This window comes from Ranitomeya imitator, chromosome 5 (assembly GCF_032444005.1).
Source record: "Ranitomeya imitator isolate aRanImi1 chromosome 5, aRanImi1.pri, whole genome shotgun sequence".
NCBI classification, from domain to species: domain Eukaryota; kingdom Metazoa; phylum Chordata; class Amphibia; order Anura; family Dendrobatidae; genus Ranitomeya; species Ranitomeya imitator.
The window spans coordinates 63,322,075-63,344,457 of record NC_091286.1 but is presented as its reverse complement, the minus strand read 5'-3'; the positions used below and the strand labels follow the sequence as shown (position 1 = coordinate 63,344,457).

Genomic DNA, 22,383 nt, shown 5'->3' with positions numbered 1-22,383 from the left:
TGTTACACAGTGTTTCATTTTAATAAGAGCCTCTAGGAATTGGATCTTGCTTGCTGGACAATTATATCCACAGTTAATAATAATAAAAGTTACCCTGAAGCAGAATATGCTACATGGTAGAATAGAGAAGAAGAAGCTCTCCTACTGTGTATTGATTCCTAAGCCATGCTTATAGCTGTGTGTGACAGAGATTTACTTCCAAGGGCTCTGCAGCTCTTCTATGGTGAATTCTGCAAAGACAACAGCAGGGGGCGCCAGCATCTCCAGTTCTAAAGCAAGCTGTCCATAAGATTTAATATAGGGAGGTACTTGGAGTTTTCTCAATACACAGAAGCAGAACTTAGAATCCCACATTGTATCACTGACAAGGGAAGGAGCTGAACAAGAGGAGAGGAAAATCTATTATTTATTTACTCGCAGATTTGTTTCCCATGGATGGCAAAGAAACTTTTATCACAATTATTTTCGGACAGGTAAGGACTTCGGTGGTTGTGTAATTCCCTTCTAAGCCTTTAACTTTGTTTTATGATCAGCTTTGTAAACCTTGCTCTTTTATGGATGGAAAACAGCCACGTGTCCTGCTCCCTGAAATAATTCCTAATGAATATTTACAGAAAAGTCTAGGGACAATGTGTATGGATGTACTGTTTAATAGTTAGATGACAGATAGCTAGGTAGATAGGTGGGTTGATCGATCAATAGATAAATAGATATAGATAGGTAGAAAAAGGTAAAGCAGCATTCTGTAAGGGCTAAGATGTATGCAAACATTTCATATAAAACATTTGGGCTGAATTACTGCTATATAGAATATACTTATAAATTGAAGGTACTTGGCGCACAAATTGACCAAATAATGAGAGCCCACCTGCAACGACAAGGTGTTCCTTTACTGGGTCCTTGAACCTAACATTTAGATAGATATCAGGGAAAAACACGTCAGCACACACAATACTGAGCTTTTTTTCCATTATTTATTGTTCAATAAACACAAGTCCACCTTTTTTTTACTTAAAGATGGAGCACTGCCCAATTTTGTTTTGCATTATAATTCTCTAGACAACTGGATATTTGTTTAGAAGCAAGAACCCACATTGCTTTATACCAGTGCTGCTTTAATTTGTGATAGAGAGAGAGAGAGAAAGATAATGGACAGATAGATGATAGATAGATAGATAGATAGATAGATAGATAGATAGATAGATAGATAGATAATGGACAGATATATGATAGATAGATAGATAGATAGATAGATAGATAGATAGATAATGGACAGATATATGATAGATAGATAGATAGATAGATAGATAGATAGATAGATAGATAGATAATGGACAGATATATGATAGATAGATAGATAGATAGATAGATATATAGATAGATAGATAGATAATGGACAGATATATGATAGATAGATAGATAGATAGATAGATAGATAGATAGATAGATAATGGACAGATAGATAGATAGATAGATAGATAGAAAGATGATAGATAGATGATAGATAGATAGATAGATAGATAGATAGATAGATAGATAGATAGATAGATAATGGACAGATATATGATAAATATATATGATAGATAGATAGATAGATAAATAGATGATAGATAGATAGATAGATGATAGATAGATAGATAGATGATAGATAGATAGATAGATAGATAGATGATAGATAGATAGATAGATAGATAGATAGATAGATAGATAGATAATAGATAGATAGATAATAGATAGATAGATAGATAATAGATAGATAGATAGATAGATAGATAGATAGATAGATAGATAGATAGATAATGGACAGATATATGATAGATAGATAGATAGATAGATAGATAGATAGATAGATAGATATATAGATAGATAGATAGATAATGGACAGATATATGATAGATAGATAGATAGATAGATAGATAGATAGATAGATAGATAGATAGATAGATAATGGACAGATAGATAGATAGATAGATAGAAAGATGATAGATAGATGATAGATAGATAGATAGATAGATAGATAGATAGATAGATAGATAGATAGATAATGGACAGATATATGATAAATATATATGATAGATAGATAGATAGATAGATAGATAGATAGATAAATAGATGATAGATAGATAGATAGATAGATAGATGATAGATAGATGATAGATAGATAGATAGATAGATAATAGATAGATAGATAATAGATAGATAGATAGATAATAGATAGATAGATAGATAGATAGATAGATAGATAGATAGATAGATAGATAGATATCTGTGCTATGACTGAACTATGACTGTTTTGCCTCGGTGGAGCGCTGCTATTTCTTTATTTTACTTTTGAATTTGGACTAAGATCACATCCTGCTCGGTGGTAATGGGGCTAAGTCTGTTTTTCATGCATGTGCTGCTTTTTCTGTGAAGTATTATTAGTCGATAGCTGAATACATTGTTGGCCATGAGAAGGACAGACTAGGTTTTATTCTAGGTCGTGTAATATGTGCCCATAAGGCTGGTCAGGTCCGTTAACCTTTAGCCCTAAGGAAAATCATTTCAGCATTTTGCGAGTTGTGCTAAAATGAGGAAGTCTGAGAAACCTATATGTGCTATATGTGCTGACTGATATCTAAGGATATAGAATAGATAATAGACAGATACCTATAGTAATACATCATAATAAAAATCTCCTAATCTTTACCCTCCTACTATACATTGTGCCAAAAGGCCGCCTTGTCTCTGCTCCTCTACATACAGCCTGGGATGAGTAGTAACGAACACATGGAGCTTTCTGATAAATGTTCGTTAAGTGCACAAATGTGAAGTGCGATAATACATATATACAGTACAGTCCTAAGGATTGTATACTATCCAGTTGTATTTATGTTTCATTATATTTCTTCTTACAGCCAGAGAAAGTATTGGATATTCTCTATCCAGATTTCTTGATAATAGATCCCATACTTGTAGCAATGACCGTTCTATTGTTTTGCCTGGAAATACCGATAATGGGATTTGATTATGTAGAGAATTTTAACTACCTGCTACTTAATACAATAAATCGCCATCACTACATTTTCTATTATGCCATACAGTTTAGTACGGTGTATTGCTGGTGACATTTGAGCAGCGTTTCCATCCTGTGCCTATAATATAACACATCGCCCGAGGGGAGAGTTTTATGAGGTTTTCTAAGTGCTAGAATGCGAAGATCAAATTGTATTATGTCGCCAAGTAGATTAAATGGGACATTATGCTTCACATTTGGTTAATGTATTCTGAAGCCTTGTTATAATTATAATGTACAATCTACAAATTATACCCAATGTACGAACAAGCTGAGGGGCCACGATAAATCCTTCTATATACCAGGAAATCATCTAAGTGGCTCCAGGGTTTATAAAGAGCCGGATATCAATCGTATCTCTCATATATGTATCTGCTAGCTCTCTATGTATCTATATCTATCATATCTGTCTATCAATCTATTTATCTTGGTTCATCCATCCCATATCTTGTGCTTACATATCTCATATTCTATAATTTTATTATAAATCTTTATAGATTTATCATTTCATATCTATAAATCTGTAAAATTTCCAATACTAGATCTATCTATCTATCTATCTATCTATCTATCTATCTATCTATCTATCTATCTATCTTTTGTCTACTGTATAGTATACAGCTCTGGCAAAAATTAAGAGACCACTGCAAAATGTTCAGTTTCTCTGATTTTTCTCTTTATAGGTATACTTTTGAGTAAAATGTAAATTGTTCTTTTATTATATAAACTTCTGACAACATGTCTCTGAATTTCCAAGCAATAAATTTTGTATTTTTTTTTTCTGAAAAGGATAAATAGTCAAAATTACAAAAAAAAGTGGTTTGAGACCTCAAATAATAGAAAGAAAACAAGTTCATAATCATTTAGGAACAACAATACTAATGTTTTACCTCAGGAAGAGTTCAGAAATCGATATTTTGTGGAATAACCTTGATTTTTAATCACAGCTTTCATGCGTCTTGGCATGCTTTCCACCAGTCTTTCACACTGCTTCTGGCGCAAAAATGTAAGCAGTTCTTCTTTGTTTGATGGCTTGTGACTATCCATCATCCTCTTGATTACATTCCAGAGATTTTCAATGGGGTTCAGGTCTGGAGATTGGGCTGCCCATGACAGGGTTTGATGTGGTGGTCTCTTAATTTTTGCCAGAGCTGTATATCATATGTTCCAACATTATATCTCATATTTTTCTTTATATCTTTGTTTTATTTAGTCATATCTATCTATAAAACACATTTATCTTATACCTACCTATTTACAAAAGATACATTTGTATAGGTTGTGTCATCCCTACATTAATAGTTAAGATAATGCACATCCATCTATCTATCTATCTATCTATCTATCTGTCTATCTACATGTGCTTCTCACAATATTAGAATATCATCAAAAAGTTATTTTATTTCAGTTCTTCAATGCAAAAAGTGAATCTCATAGGCGCAGTGGTTAGCACAGCAGCCTTGCAGCGCTGGAGTCCTGGGTTCTAATCCCACCTTGGACAACATCTGCAAAGAGTTTGTATGTTCTCCCCGTGTTTGTGTGGGTTTCCTCCGGGTACTCTGGTTTCCTCCCACATTCCAAAGACATACTGATAGAGAATTTAGATAGGGGACAGCGATAATAATGTGTGCAACCTGTAAAGCGCTGCAGAATATGTTAGCGCTATATAAAAATAAAGATTATTATTATTATATAAAGTCATTACAAACAAGTGTTTATTTCTGCTAATGTTGATGATTATAGCTTGCAGCCAATGAAAGCCCAAAAGTAATTTTCTCAATAAATGAGAATAATTAATAAAAAACACCTGCAAAGGCTTCCTAAGTGTTTAAAAAGTTCCCTTAGTCTGTTTCAGTAGGCTCCACAATCATGGGGAAGACTGCTGACTTGACAGATGTCCAGAAGGCAGTCACTGACACACTCCACAAGGAAGGTAAGCCACAAAAGGTCATTGCTAAATAATTTGGCTGTTCACAGAATGCTGTATCCAAGCAGATTAATGGAAAGTTGAGTGTAAGCAAAAAGTGTTGTAGAAAAAGGTGCACAAGCAACCGGGATAACCGCAGCCTTGAAAGGATTGTTAAGAAAAAGGCATTCAAAAATATGGGGCAGATTCACAAGGAGTGGGCTGCTGCTGGTGTCATTGCTTCAAGAGCCACCACACACAGACGAATCCAGGACATGGGCTACAAGTGTCACATTCCTTTTGTCAAGCCACTCATGACCAATAGACAATGCCAGAAGCGTCTTACCTGGGCCAAGGAGAAAAAGAACTGGACTGTTGCTCAGTGGTCCAAGGTGTTGTTTTCAGATTAAGTAAATTTTGCATTTCATTTGGAAATCAAGGTCCCAGAGTGCGGAGGAAGAGTGTAGAGATTTCAAGGCAAATTGGGGTATTAAAACTTAGCTTTTAATGTATACATGTTAAAACCTAACAAAAAGGTGCAAAGAGTGTGGAAAGTGCAGGTACATATATATATCAAAATGACCTGCCACCATTTCAGTGGTATGAGGTTCTCAGTTGAGAATAATGTGTTCTGCTACACCAAAAATAGCTATCCCCAATTGTCTGGGCAGCTTAAATATATAGTATATTTTGGAGCATATCACCTAGACAGATACCCTACACCTTTAAAGATCCAAATTGCATAGGTAAATACAATGTCAGAGGGCATTCGGCCCTTTATGCCCTAGCAAAAGATCATATATAAGTATAGGCTGTTATTCATATGTTAGAGGCAGTATCATTAATGCAAACTTCTTATCAAATAGCATACAGCCTGGAACCTATTACTTTGTCCCATTCTTAAATAAAATATATTTGCTCACTCATAGAGGCCCTAAAACAAAACATGCCAAGTCTTTCAGTTAAGGCGTACGTACAGTATGTCCTCATAGTATGTTCCATACAAAAAAAAAATCCTTACTTATACTCATCTGAAGGATCGGGAATGGATGCCGATTCTTACATACGGGTTAAGGAGTCCCAGCCTCAGTGGAGTATATGGCTCATTGCTTTCCCATGTGGCCTCTATTTATATATAATCGTCTAAGGTCCATTTCTGTCTGTTTGGTGCGACCAATCAGGCTGGCGCGACTAATCAGCGACGCGGGATTTCCGTTACAGACAAACAGACAAACAAACAGACTGTAACGGAAATCTCGTGTCGCTGATTGGTCGCCCCCGGCCGGCCGCAACCAAGCAGCGGCAGGCTTTACTATTGATGCTGCCTATGCAGCATCAATAGTAAAAAGATATCATGTTAAAAATAATTTTAAGAAAAATCGTGCTATTCTCACCTTCCGGCGGCCCCTGAACCCTTCGCCATCCTCGCGATGCTCTCGGCAGCTCCTTTCCCAGAAATGCTTTGCGAAATGACCCCAGATGACGTAGGATCACGCGAGACCACTACGTCATCACGGGTTATTGCCGCAAAGCATCACTGGGAACAGACCTGACGAGAGCATCGCTAACTCCTGGGCTGGATCTGGGGGTCGCCGGAAGGTGAGTATATAACTATTTTTTATTTTAATTATCTTTTTAACAGGGATATGGTGCCCACACTGCTATATACTACGTGGGCTGTGTTATATACTCTGTGGCTGTGCTATATACTACATGGCTGTGCTATATACTACGTGGCTGTGCTATATACTACGTGGACTGTACTATATACTATGTGGCTGTCCTATATACTACGTGGACTGTACTATATACTACGTGGATTGTGCTATATACTATGTGGACTGTGCTATATACTACATGGCTGTGTTATATACTACATGGCTGTGTTATATACTACGTGGACTGTACTATATACTACGTGAGCTGTGTTAGATATTACATGGCTGTGCTATATGCTATGTGGCTGTGCTGTATGCTATGTGGGATGTGTTATATGCTACATGGCTGTGCTATATACTACGTGGGCTGTTATATGCTACATGGCTGTGCTATATGCTACGTGGCTGTGCTATATGCTATGTGGCTGTGCTATATACTATGTGGGATATTATATGCTACGTGGGCTGTGTTATATACTACATGGCTGTGGTATATGCTACATGGCTGTGCTATATACTATGTGGCTGTGCTATATACTACGTGGCTGTGTAATATACTATGTGACTGTGATATATACTACGTGGGCTGGTATATGCTACGTGGCTGTGCTATATGCTATGTGGTTGTGTTATATACTATGTCACTGTGCTATATGCTACGTGGGCTGTGTTATATGCTACGTGGCTGTGCTATATGCTACATGGGCTGTGCTATATGCTACGTCAGCTGTTATATGCTACATTTACGTTTACTGAACAAGTTCCCGGTGCCGGGATCTATGGTAACCCCTGCAGCTCAGCGCCTTATCCTTGGAGGCACCAGCGCCACTCCTCCTGCGATTTTTTCTCTTTGCCAAGGCGTTTATCTCCCATTCCTCCAGGTCTAAAGAGGTACAAACACCACCCCCCCCGGGTATTGTCTGGCGCTGGCGCCTTTTTGGGCCCATATTCCTTGTTATTTGGCTTCCAGTACATCAAAGTTGTTTCTGATGAAGGTCTTGTGATTGGACCGAAAACGTTTAAACCTTTGAACTGGATGCACAAAATAAACGAAATGTTCATTTTCATCTTGCATAAGAACTTTTGAGTGCCAAGTAATTTATTGCTATTGAGTAACGGGTTGGAAACCTAACTTGTGCACCTCCAAGGAGCCCTGAGTGCCGTGTTCACTACTTCTATATGATTGGTCAATTTATGAGCTATGTGTTAGGGCTAGCGGAACGCACCGAGTAAATAGAGATGTTTATTGATATTGGTGCGTTCGCAGCCCGGGGTCCACCGTGCAGGAGTCCCTGCTGCTAGCAAACGGCGGAGCTATATGGCGGTATAGAGTAACTCAGTTAATTCACTGAGTAGCCGTGAAAGGAAAGCACTGTGCCCTGTTAGACTCCACAGAGGCACAGGCTAACTGCCCAAACAGAGAGCAGTCAGTGGTCACACAAACACACAAAACTCCTCGCCGGAGGAGCCAGCATTCTAGGGGCTTATTTCAGCCGGGTCCCTGAATACACTCAGACTCAATCTCCTCGCCGGAGGAGCCAGCATTCTAGGGGCTTATTTCAGCCGGGTCCTGAATACACTCAGACTCAATCTCCTCGCCGGAGGAGCCAGCATTCTAGGGGCTTATTTCAGCCGGGTCCCTGAACACACATACATGTGATCACACTGGCGCAAAGCACATAACATAAGACAATACTAGCGCATGGCCGTGCGGTCATGCGCAGTTTATATAGTTGCAGCACAGGAAGCTGCTACTGAAGTTTTTGCCCTTTCAGGACCTTCCAGAAGGACCAATGGAAAGTGCTGCAGTACCTGAGCATGTTTTGCCCTTTCAGGACCTTCCAGAAGGACCAATGGAATGTACTGCAGCACCTGAGCATGTGACCGAACATGTGGCCCTCGACCTCCAATGGGAGACCCTGCCCTGGGCATGCTCAGTGTGAGTAAACAAGGACTTAGTCCCAGAGAGGCTCGCTCACCGCAGATTAGTGCAGGGTATCATAGGAAAGCCAGAAAAGGCAGTAGTGACCCTATGCACCGAATCAGCCTCAGTGAGACGCTGGGAGCGACGTCTCCACTGAGCAGAGCCCACTGCGGCCGATACCGAATGGGAGACCGCAGCAGACACGGATCGAGATTCCCCTGTGCAGCAGAGGAAACTCGACTCCTAACATTACCCACCCTCCTAGGGCCCCCCCCTCCTTGAGCCTCACTACGCTCAAAAGCTGCGATAAGCAGCGGAGCCCGAATGTGCTCCACAGGCTCCCAGGTTCTATCCTCTGGGCCGTGACCCTTCCAGTCCACCAGATAAAATTTCTTGCCACGTACCACCTTGCACCCCACAATAGCATTCACCTCAAACTCATCCGTGGATGAACCCGATGTCCCAGCAGATGACTCGGAAAACCGGGACAAATGAACGGGCTTTAAGAGGGAAACGTGGAAAGTATCGGTGATACCAAGGCGTGGAGGAATAGCCAAACGGTAGACCACAGGGTTGACCTGTTCCAGAACCTTAAACGGGCCAATGTAGCGAGGAGCAAACTTAGTGGACTCAACTCGCAGCCTGATGTTACGGGCGGAGAGCCACACTAAGTCGCCAGGAGCAAAGACCGGAGTGGGGCGCCGGTGTGTATCAGCCGAAACCCTCATTCTCTCCTTGGAGGCCCGGATGGCATCCTGTGTGCGGTCCCAGATGTCACGTGCCTCCACCGCCCAGTCTGCCACCCTAGAATCGGTGGATGACACGGGCATGGGCACAGGGACACGTGCTGGCCGTAATTAAGGAGAAAAGGAGTTTGACCAGTGGAATCGGCTACGGCGTTGTTCAGGGCAAATTCCGCCCAAGGTAGCAAAGATGCCCAGTCATCCTGCCTAGCAGAGACGAAATGTCGCAAATACAGTTAGGGCCAGAAATATTTGGACAGTGACACAAGTTTCGTTATTTTAGCTGTTTACAAAAACATGTTCAGAAATACAATTATATATATATAATATGGGCTGAAAGTGCACACTCCCAGCTGCAATATGATAGTTTACACATCCAAATCGGAGAAAGGGTTTAGGAATCATAGCTCTGTAATGCATAGTGTCCTCTTTTTCAAGGGACCAAAAGTAATTGGACAATGGACTCTAAGGGCTGCAATTAACTCTGAAGGCGTCTCCCTCGTTAACCTGAAATCAATGAAGTAGTTAAAAGGTCAGGGGTGTGAGCAGACAACATGCGGTCAAAGGAACTCTCAATTGAGGTGAAGCAGAACATCCTGAGGCTGAAAAAAAAGAAAAAATCCATCAGAGAGATAGCAGACATGCTTGGAGAAGCAAAATCAACAGTTGGGTACATTCTAAGAAAAAAGGAATTGACTGGTGAGCTTGGGAACTCAAAAAGGCCTGGGCGTCCACGGATGACAACAGTGGTGGATGATCGCCGCATACTTAATTTGGTGAAGAAGAACCCGTTCACAACATCAACTGAAGTCCAGAACACTCTCAGTGAAGTAGGTGTATCTGTCTCTAAGTCAACAGTAAAGAGAAGACTCCATGACAGTAAATACAAAGGGTTCACATCTAGATGCAAACCATTCATCAATACCAAAAATAGACAGGCCAGAGTTAAATTTGCAGAAAAACACCTCAAGAAGGTAGCTCAGTTCTGGAAAAGTATTCTATGGACAGATGAGACAAAGATCAACCTGTACCAGAATGATGGGAAGAAAAAAGTTTGGAGAAGAAAGGGAACGGCACATGATCCAAGGCACACCCCATCCTCTGTAAAACATGGTGGAGGCAACGTGATGGCATGGGCATGCATGGCTTTCAATGACACTGGGTCACTTGTGTTTATTGATGACATAAGAGCAGACAAGAGTAGCCGGATGAATTCTGAAGTGTACCGGGATATACTTTTGTCGGGGTCGTCACGACAATACCCTTCATCCACCAGTCATTCCAAATCAGATTAAAAGCAGTGGTACCAAATTGAAGAATGAGTCAGACAAAGCTGGTTCAAACTCAGAGTCTGCTTATGCTTCCACACGTAGTGGTAACCTCACAGCAACTGAACTCTTTATTTCATATACACAACATTATATGGTCCATTGGGGGAAGGTGTGCAGAGGGCGGGGTTTAAGCAATGTATCTAGTATTCAGTCCCTCTGATTGGCCTGACATCATCTGATGAATCTTCCTTTGTCCACATCTTGTTAAGTTTCGATTTCCAGAGAAATGGCACTTTAGCTTCAGAAACGAAAGTAGATTCTTGGCAAGAACAAAAAGTAGGGCAAAGGTGAATACTGGCAGCCATCTTAAATACAGTTAAATTTGCATTTGGCAAGCAAAGGGAAAAACTTTATAAAATAGATTACATAAATCACCTGCGCTTATGGGGTAAAATGGATAGAGAAATAGGTGGATAAAATGCAAGAGCCCCAACACAGGATGCTGTATAGTAGCACAATAAAATGGTCTGGCTGGGCCTCCACCCCAGCAGGATAATAATCAATCCACTTAATGCAGATAATGTGAGCACTATACAGCAGACCCACATACAATAACTGGCTGGAGTGATAAAGGTACCTGGATAGTGAAGTAGGTGACCGTGCTGCTCCAGGAATCGGTGTGTCGGGCTGTACCGCAAATCTGCGGAGGAGTGACGGGACTGGCTATCCTCCAAAACAGTCTCTACTTGCTGGGCGGCTGGCAGGGACAAGAAACCGCCAACTCCTAGCGTGCCCCGGCCGGAAGCAACGCCGGAGCAGGAGCGGTGTGTGGAGGGGGCGTGGCCTAAGCTGTGACGTCACAAAATGGGCGGGCGCGAGACAGGGCAACCAATCCGACGCGTTTCGAAGGAAACACTCCTTCTTCGTCAGGACCCTGACGAAGAAGGAGTGTTTCCTTCGAAACGCGTCGGATTGGTTGCCCTGTCTCGCGCCCGCCCATTTTTGTGAGCCCTGACGAAGAAGGAGTGTTTCCTTCGAAACGCGTCGGATTGGTTGCCCTGTCTCGCGCCCGCCCATTTTTGTGACGTCACAGCTTAGGCCACGCCCCCTCCACACACCGCTCCTGCTCCGGCGTTGCTTCCGGCCGGGGCACGCTAGGAGTTGGCGGTTTCTTGTCCCTGCCAGCCGCCCAGCAAGTAGAGACTGTTTTGGAGGATAGCCAGTCCCGTCACTCCTCCGCAAATTTGCGGTACAGCCCGACACACCGATTCCTGGAGCAGCACGGTCACCTACTTCACTATCCAGGTACCTTTATCACTCCAGCCAGTTATTGTATGTGGGTCTGCTGTATAGTGCTCACATTATCTGCATTAAGTGGATTGATTATTATCCTGCTGGGGTGGAGGCCCAGCCAGACCATTTTATTGTGCTACTATACAGCATCCTGTGTTGGGGCTCTTGCATTTTATCCACCTATTTCTCTATCCATTTTACCCCATAAGCGCAGGTGATTTATGTAATCTATTTTATATTGTTTTATCCTAGACAGAGTATAGCGCAGACTCTGTCACCTCACCAGCAGCTTATTTTCCTTCCCTCTTTATGCACATTTAGTTTCTCTTCTTCCTGTCTGCAGCATTTTTGTCGGCGCAGCGCCGGTGTATACTAGTTTTATTCATTATAAAGGGAAAAACTTATTGTTTCACAGCATAAGAATATATAAAAGTACAAAAGTGTATAAAGACATATATTTTCACCTTGACAATCCCCCCTAAACACTAAGTTTTTCCCTAAAAAGAAAGTTCCTTCGAGACTGTCCATGTGATGGGGAAAGGGGAGGTGGATTTCTTCATCCAGACACCTCAGAAGCTCTCCCGTTGTGAGAGGCATCCAGGCAGCTGAACCCTTCACTAGCTTCACATGGAGTTCTCCTACTGTCCCTAAACTAAATCTTTTTACATCATCTGAAAATAGTGGGTTTTGTCTAATTTCTTGAGGGGGACGTACTTGGGGATCTCCCCTGGATCAGTGCCATCGTACTCTGGTGAGTCTACTTCTTGGTTGAGGAAGGTGCCAGTCGGAGTTGCCTCAGTGATAAACTTTTTTATACAGGGGAATAACACAACAGAGGATTATCGATCTAACTACAAGAAGGGCAATCAGTACTAGACAAGCTTGTTGAAGGAATCCTTTGAGCCCACCCAACCAACCGGAAAAGAAATATGTGTCTACTCCAGCATTTTAATTCTGCTGCTAACCCATTTATCTTTTTAAGGGCTATCATGGTCTTTCCATTTACCCCAGAGTTCTGAGGGATATAGGTACAACATTCCTCTCCCACCATCCCACAGACTCCTCCTTTCTCAGCTAAGATCATATCGAGGGCTAGTCGGTTTTGGAGGGTCATTCTAGTGTTAGGGCCCAATTCCTCAACTATACCCTGGAAAGCATCACAGGTAAAATTGACAAACCTTTGTTCACTGTAATATATGTAATTGATCCAATCAACATTTTTATTAATCTGCACTTGTGGATTAAAGAAGCAAAGCCAGCATAGATCTGGTTCTGGGCTTTAAACTGGTCAGGCACCCCCCTTGGCACTCCAATGCCATCGACATATACCAATGGATTTTCTTCATAACTCATGTGGAGCTGATCGAGACTTCTCCTCTTTCTGGTATATTCATCAGGTGTCTCTGGATCCCAAGGTAAAATCTTGAACTGCATGGCTAGTTTAACAAGGGTGCATTGACCTATCCAGGCATTAGGCAACCTAGGACGGAGCTTACCATCTCCACATAACCAATAAATATCGTACATATACTGTGTATGATTAACTAGCAAGTCAGTATCCAGGGAACTGTTCTCTTTGCAGAAACCTGTCTCGAAGACCCCTACTGGTGTACCTGTAGTGTCGTGGGAATTATAGTAGGTATAATTATCAGCTAATACGGTTATCCCTCCTGGGACCTTTAGTTTAGGTGCTTCATGAATTAGTGGGACATAATCTGAGCAATCAGTGGGCTTTAAATCCTTCAACAGATTCATAACACAGGCAGTGGTATTGTCATCAGGAAAAAACAATGCATGTGTGTATAGATGTGTATTCGCTGCAGCACAAGCAACACATCCTACAGAGATATTCTGGACTTGTACATTGTATCTTACCCATTCTAACCATAAATTTGTCCTTGGGGCTGTTTGTGTTTCTATGGAGAAAACTTCTTGCCAACTGAGGCCTGGAATGGGGATTGCTTCGTTAACTATATTTTGCAAACGTTCACCTGGGCCTGTTTTAGCTGTACTGGTAACAGGGGCCTTGGTTGGTCTGAAGCTAATATCCTGGAGCTGTATATGGCCTAAATTCCCATAGTATCCACTATTAAACACATTATGAAAATATCTTCCCAGCACAATTGTTATCTCTGGTAACACATATATAATACTGGATAATTCCCTCTACCACCCGCTGAGTCTCGGGGCACTTGACTACATCGCAGAAATCAAATCTCCAGATATTTACCGGGGCCGTTAGGTTTACCCAGAGAATAGTGGCACCGGAATTCTTATTTACAATAGGGGCCGGAAAGGTAGGGGCGAGGATGGCCCCCAGCCTCAGGACCAAAAACAACAGCAACATTTTCCTTCGATCATCACTGTGACTAAGCGCTGGTCCGGTCTCTTTTGCAGTGTGAAGCGTGGATCCAGGTGCTCTTTCCTTCAAGTTTTACTGACATAGCTTTTCACGACCATAAAACCACCAGGCTTCAAATTGTGACAAGTATCGGTTTCTGCTGAATCTGGAAGGGAAGAAGAAACTAGAACATGGGTGTTAGCAACATTTTTTTTTTTTTACTAAGCTGAATAACATATTGAACAGCACGGTCAGTTTCTTCTGACAACTACTGAGGCTGAAAATTTGCAACTGAGAACCTAGCACCAAACAATATCTCATATGGGGACAGGCCATGTTTTGCAATAGGGGTAGTACGAATGTGTAAGAGCCCTGGCCATAGAGCCGTAGTCTCCTGCATCATTTTGGTCAATTGTCCCTTCAGTGTGCCGTTCAGCCTCTTAACTTTCCCACTAGATTGTGGATGGTACGGAGTATGGAGGGCTACAGTGGATCCAAGCATTGTCAGAACCTCCTGACACACATGAGAAGAAAAGTCCGGGCCCTGGTCACTTTCAGCAACTTCTGGAACACCATATCTGCATATAACTTCCATCACCAGTTTCTTTGCTGTGGTCTTTGCAGTCACGTTGGTAATGGGGAATGCTTCTGGCCAACTGGAGAACATGTCGACAACCACCAGACAATATTCATACCTTCCAGACTTAGGCAACGTGATGTGGTCCTGTCGTCCACCTGGAGCCTTTGGAAAGGATAGTCGGGCTTAGCAAGATGCTTCGGGGTTACACGTTGAAGTTGACCGGGATTGCAGGTCTGACAGATACCTTGATGTGTGGGCCCATGCGCCCACGTGACAATAGCAGGGTACATCCGCTTAGGGAGACACACAAGTTGGCCCTTTTTCCAGCGACCATTGTCCATACGTGCTCCATCAGCTTTCCACTGCTTCACTTCTTCCTTTGGAGACATTCTCTGCATCGTCATTAAGCGGTCTTGCGGGGTCCGGCAGAAAACCTCAGTCTGTCATAGATCATCAGGTTCTTGTAGAGTCAGTGTTTCTTGTAACTGTTTACGCTGAGAGCGTGTGGTCACCATAGCTGGTATGGTCTGTTCAACGGGCAGAAGAGCAGCGGCTTTTGCTTGCATATCCGCAAAGGTGTTACCAACAGTCTGTGGACTGTTCCATGGTACCGTGCTCCTTAACTTTGATAATGGCCACCTGGGTAGGTAATTTGATTGAGTCCATGAGGGCTTTAACAGCTTCAGCATTCTTCACTGAGTCCCGGCAGTAGTAACAAACCCTCGATTGGCTCATAGGGCTCCTAAATCATGAGCAATACCAAATGCATATTGTGAGTCCGTGTATATATCAGCCCGCCTGTCTTTGGCCAAAGTACATGCAGTAGACAGAGCCTGACGTTCTGCTTCTTGTGCTGACAGGGAGGGAGGGAGTGCAGCTCCATGCACTACAGTGTCTTCCGTAGTAACAGCATTTCCGGTGTGAAATCTGCCAAAATCATCACCATATCTTGAACAGTCTTTCAGGGCCTTGTAGAGAAATTGCATTATGCGGGGTGCGTCCGGTATCCACTGACAACAATAAGTACATAGTCCAAGGAAACGCTGGAGCTCAGTCTCATCCTTTGTAGCTGACGGCTATTTTTCTTTCTTCTGTGAGGTGTCTGGCACCCTGAAGGAGACAGTGACCCAAAAATATCACTTGACCAAGGCAGAACCGAAGTCTCCAGGCCGAAACCCGACAGTTCAGATCTGCCAGATACTTGCGAAAACTAACAGTGGCAACAATGGCTTCCTGCTCTGTCTGTGCACACAACAAAAAAAAACAAAAAATTACCCACATACTGAAGCAGCATAACATAAGGATATTCTAACTGCCAGGGTTAGAGACACTATCCCCCCTATTTTTTTTTTTTTTTTTTAAACACATCTCATTATACTCATCTACATAGGGGTTATATAACATAAATACCATCTGACCATCATCTTGGCTCACCAACTCTCTAGGTCTGCTCAGGTGCACTTATACATCCATCATATTGTCTTTGTCTGTATAATGGGAAAGGTTTGTGCTCAGGGTCAGCCAATTATTTTAGCGTAGCTAGCTAGTCAGAGGGCTTTCAGGGATAATACTCCTGTATCTGTCTTACACCACCTGATGTGGTTGGTTCTCTGGTGGTGGGGGTGACTAGATGACCGGTTGGGGGTGACATGACATGCTGGTCTACAGCTCCTTCCCAAAAGGATTACTGTCAGCCTACTCCCAAAATTAATGTCCCCACTACCCACTATCCTGTGTCAGCTTCTTATGTCACTACATGTGATCTTATCTGGACAGGAATCAGTGTAATTCACTTAGATTGGGTTGCAACACAGATTATACAAGTATTTCTCCAGTCTGGGTTTGTCTGACCGCAATATTTACAAATCCATCTGTCTTGTCTTGGTCTGAAAATTAACATGGCGAGAGAGATTTCCAGACACAGGGTTAAAATGAATATTGGAATATGAGACTAGATTTGTGTAAGGGAGGGGGAGCTGGAGCTGAAGTCTTCTGCTTCTTGGGCCACTGATAAGGAAGCGAGCTGCGAGTTGTGTCCTTGAAGCTGCGGGGGGAGGGGGACTAGAGAGCGAGTAAAGATCGCTGCAGCTGCTGATACAGACTGGGTTAAGTTCTTCTGAAAACTTTGACCCCCCTTTCTCTGGCCCGCAGCACAAAGAGGAGAAGTAAAAAAAAAAAACAATTTGCGCAGGGGTTCACCCCTCCCATCAGCTTTAAACACAGAAATAAGAATTTACAGCATTCCTCAACACAAAAGGAAACAATAACGCAGCTATTTGACTCCCCCCTCCCATGGGGTGTTTTGGAAAACCACAGTAACGGAATACAGCAATTCTCAGACTCAATTAATTTCTACAAAACCTTCACACAATTCATATACCAAAACACCTTAGAAAAACCAATGATTGAGGTATTTTATAACCAAACACGGGCTCTGCATCCTTTCATCTTTCCTCTCCATCAACCTTTCTCCATTCCTCGTTCTTTAAACCTCGCGCAACTCACAGATGAGCTTGCGCTTGTTCTAACAGTCCTTTATCTTTCAATATTCTTGACTGCCTTCTTGCCCTCCCGTGACTCTACTATTGTCTTGACTTCCACAGCATCCTCATCTAACCTGTGGGGCACGGACTTCTTCTTCAAGAGACGCAACATGACTCACAGAATACTACGCCCTTCTGCAGTAGGCCGCTGACAGCGACAGCAATACTTGTGTCCTAACACAGAGCCTCGCGCTCCACGTGTTATGAATAAAGAGCCTCGCGCTCAATATTTTTCCCTAACCTGAACACCAGTGATTACAGTCTGCCCTGTCACGATATTCTAAACATTGGGAGGCGATCTCCTAGTGAGACCCCTCCACTGAGATTCTGGTGGTCCCCCCACTTGGGACGTCTTAATTACCAATGTGATTCTGGTGGTCCCCCCACTTGGGACGTCTTAATTACCAATGTGATTCTGGTGGTCCCCCCACTTGGGACGTCTTAATTACCAATGTGATTCTGGTGGTCCCCCCACTTGGGACGTCTTAATTACCTAGTTGGTACAATATCACAGAGGCTGCGTCTCCTGTCCCTTCTCTCAGCCGCCCCCAATCCACAAACTTCCTCAATCTTTCACTCTATCACTACTAGGCAACAGTCACGGGTAGGGTGGTTGAATGGAGTACAATGACCGGTGGAGGAGGTGTGGTGTACACGAGGACGCGCAGAGTGCAACGTCTCTCAGTTGCTGGTTCGAAGCGTGGCACGGGATCGCGCTCGGTCTCACCACTCGACCGGTCACTCCCCAGACCCAAGGAGACCACAGACTAACCAATAATGGCTGAAACACTAGCAAGTGTGACACATACATAGTAAGTAACATAGTAACATAGTAACATAGTTAGTAAGGCCGAAAAAAGACATTTGTCCATCCAGTTCAGCCTATATTCCATCATAATAAGTACCCAGATCTACGTCCTTCTACAGAACCTAATAATTGTATGATACAGTATTGTTCTGCTCCAGGAAGACATCCAGGCCTCTCTTGAACCCATCGACTGAGTTCGCCATCACCACCTCCTCAGGCAAGCAATTCCAGATTCTCACTGCCCTAACAGTAAAGAATCCTCTTCTATGTTGGTGGAAAAACCTTCTCTCCTCCAGACGCAAAGAATGCCCCCTTGTGCCCGTCACCTTCCTTGGTATAAACAGATCCTCAGCGAGATATTTGTGTTGTCCCCTTATATACTTATACATGGTTATTAGATCGCCCCTCAGTCGTCTTTTTTCTAGACTAAATAATCCTAATTTCGCTAATCTATCTGGGTATTGTAGTTCTCCCATCCCCTTTATTAATTTTGTTGCCCTCCTTTGTACTCTCTCTAGTTCCATTATATCCTTCCTGAGCACCGGTGCCCAAAACTGGACACAGTACTCCATGTGCGGTCTAACTAGGGATTTGTACAGAGGCAGTATAATGCTCTCATCATGTGTATCCAGACCTCTTTTAATGCACCCCATGATCCTGTTTGCCTTGGCAGCTGCTGCCTGGCACTGGCTGCTCCAGGTAAGTTTATCATTAACTAGGATCCCCAAGTCCTTCTCCCTGTCAGATTTACCCAGTGGTTTCCCGTTCAGTGTGTAATGGTGATATTGATTCCCTCTTCCCATGTGTATAACCTTACATTTATCATTGTTAAACCTCATCTGCCACCTTTCAGCCCAAGTTTCCAACTTATCCAGATCCATCTGTAGCAGAATACTATCTTCTCTTGTATTAACTGCTTTACATAGTTTTGTATCATCTGCAAATATCGATATTTTACTGTGTAAACCTTCTACCAGATCATTAATGAATATGTTGAAGAGAACAGGTCCCAATACTGACCCCTGCGGTACCCCACTGGTCACAGCGACCCAGTTAGAGACTATACCATTTATAACCACCCTCTGCTTTCTATCACTAAGCCAGTTACTAACCCATTTACACACATTTTCCCCCAGACCAAGCATTCTCCACTTACCGTGTTTGGAGGGTGATCAGTCCTCGAGGTCAGCCACTACGGGTGTCGTCCACGGACGTCCAGGCATGGGTCCAGGGGGTCTCGGATCGCCGGCCACGCCCCACGTTGGTTGCGCCAAATTGTCGGGGTCGTCACGACAATACCCTTCATCCACCAGTCATTCCAAATCAGATTAAAAGCAGTGGTACCAAATTGAAGAATGAGTCAGACAAAGCTGGTTCAAACTCAGAGTCTGCTTATGCTTCCACACGTAGTGGTAACCTCACAGCAACTGAACTCTTTATTTCATATACACAACATTATATGGTCCATTGGGGGAAAGTGTGCAGAGGGCGGGGTTTAATCAATGTATCTAGTATTCTGTCCCTCTGAATGGCCCTGACATCATCTGATGAATCTTCCTTTGTCCACATCTTGTTAAGTTTCGATTTCCAGAGAAATGGCACTTTAGCTTCAGAAACGAAAGTAGATTCTTGGCAAGAACAAAAAGTAGGGCAAAGGTGAATACTGGCAGCCATCTTAAATACAGTTAAATTTGCATTTGGCAAGCAAAGGGAAAAACTTATTGTTTCACAGCATAAGAATATATAAAAGTACAAAAGTGTATAAAGACATATATTTCCACCTTGACACTTTCAGCCCAGATTCAGCCAAATGCTGCAAAGTTGATTGGACGGCGCTTCATAGTACAGATGGACAATGACCCCAAGCATACATCCAAAGCTACCCAGGAGTTCATGAGTGCCAAAAAGTGGAACATTCTGCAATGGCCAAGTCAATCTCCAGATCTAAACCCAATTGAGCATGCATTTCACTTGCTCAAATCCAGACTTAAGACGGAAAGACCCACAAACAAGCAAGACCTGAAGGCTGCGGCTGTAAAGGCCTGGCAAAGCATTAAGAAGGAGGAAACCCAGCATTTGGTGATGTCCATGGGTTCCAGACTTAAGGCAGTGATTGCCTCCAAAGGATTTGCAACAAAATATTGAAAATAAAAATATTTTGTTTGGGTTATGTTTATTTGTCCAATTACTTTTGACCTCCTAAAATGTGGAGTGTTTGTAAAGAAATGTGTACAATTCCTACATTTTCTATCAGATATTTTTGTTCAACCCTTCAAATTAAACGTTACAATCTGCACTTGAATTCTGTTGTAGAGGTTTCATTTCAAATCCAATGTGGTGGCATGCAGAGCCCAACTCGCGAAAATTGTGTCACTGTCCAAATATTTCTGGCCCTAACTGTATGTCACCAGAGTCTGGTTGGTTCTCTCCACCAACCCATTCGTCTCGGGATGGTATGCAGAGGAGAGGTTTAACTCTATGCTGAGTAAACGGCAGAGCTCTCTCCAAAACCGAGATGCGAACTGGGGACCCCGATCGCTGACAATCTTATCAGGCATACCATGCAATCGGAAAATGTGTTTAATGAACAACACCGCCAAGGCCCGTGCTGAGGGTAACCGAGGAAGCGGCACCAAATGCACCATCTTGGAGAAATGGTCGGTGACAACCCAAATAATGGAGCAGCCACGCGACTTGGGTAGACCCACCACAAAGTCCATCCCGACCATCTCCCAGGGCCTGTCTGCCACCGGTAGAGGGTAAAGCAACCCAGCAGGCCGTTGCCGAGGAGACCGATTCTGGGCGCAAGAAACGCACGCCTGAATATAGTCCTTGACATCTCGGGCCATATGCGGCCACCAGAATGTTCTCGCCAGAAGCTCAGATGTCCTCTTGGTCCCAAAATGCCCACCCACTCTGGAGGAGTGAGCCCAAGAGAGAACCTCCGGTCGCAAGTTAGCTGGTACGAAAGTCTTGCCCGGGGGCACAGACTCTAACAAAACCGGAGCTACAGTTCTCAGGCTCTCAGAAGGGACAATAAGCCGAGGCTCCTCCTCCTCCTCCTCCGATGACACCACGGAGCGGGAGAGAGCGTCAGCACGAACGTTCTTCTCCCCGGAGAGGAAATGGAGAGTAAAATTGAACCGGGAGAAGAACAGGGACCATCTAGCCTGGCGAGAATTCAGCCGCTGGGCCGTTTGCAGATACACCAAGTTCTTGTGGTCAGTGAAGACTTGGAAGGGAAAGCGAGCTCCCTCCAAGAGATGTCTCCACTCCGAAAAAGCCAACTTCATGGCCAACAACTCCCTGTCCCCGATGGAATAATTCCTCTCCGCTGGTGTGAAGGTCTTGGAGAAGAAGAAGCAAGGATGCTTCCGACCTTGAGCATCCTTTTGGAAAAGGACTGCTCCAGCACCAACGGATGAGGCATCCACCTCCAAGATAAATGGCTTATCAACATCGGGGCGATGTAGGATGGGAGCGCTAGCGAAGTGTGACTTGATCGAGAGAAAGGCTTTGGAGACCTCCTCTGACCACAACTTGGGATTTGCTCCCTTCTTGGTGAGGGCAACCAAGGGAGCTACCAAAGTTGAGAAGTGTGGAATGAACTGGCGATAGTAATTAATGAACCCCATAAAGCGCTGCACCGCTTTAAGAGAATGGGGTTCCTGCCAGTCCATTACAGCCTGTAGCTTGGCAGGATCCATAGCCAAACCCTGGGCAGAGATGATATAACCAAGGAAAGGCAAGGACTCCTGCTCAAACACACACTTCTCCAACTTGGCGTAGAGGGAGTTTGCCCGTAAGAGGTCGAAGACTTTGCGAACATCTCTCCGATGGGAGTCAATATCTGGAGAGAAGATGAGAATATCATCCAGATAGACTACGACCGAGGTGGTGAGCATATCCCGGAAGATGTCATTCACAAAGTCTTGGAAAACGGCTGGGGCATTACAGAGCCTGAAGGGCATCACCAGATATTCATAGTGCCCATCCCTGGTGTTAAAAGCCGTCTTCCATTCATCCCCCTCACGGATGCGAATCAGGTTGTAAGCACCCCGCAGATCTAACTTTGTAAATACCCTCGCTCCCCGTAGCCTATCAAACAGCTCAGATATCAGGGGTAGTGGGTACTTGTTCTTAACGGTGATGGCGTTAAGACCCCTGTAGTCTATGCATGGACGTAAGTCTCCAGTCTTCTTCTGTACGAAGAAGAACCCTGCCCCTGCCGGTGACACTGACTTCCTAATGAATCCTCTTG

At 43.4% G+C, this 22,383-nt stretch overlaps 1 protein-coding gene across 1 annotated transcript in view; it reads left to right on the top strand.

Moving 5' to 3' along the window:
• Positions 1–339: 339 nt before the first annotated feature.
• Positions 340–22,383, top strand: part of PROKR1 (prokineticin receptor 1) — a 48,033-nt gene continuing 25,989 nt past the window's right edge. Inside the window, exon 1 of the mRNA XM_069768743.1 lies at positions 340–473. The gene's annotated coding sequence lies outside the window, so the exon portion shown is untranslated. The remainder of the gene's footprint in view (positions 474–22,383) is intronic.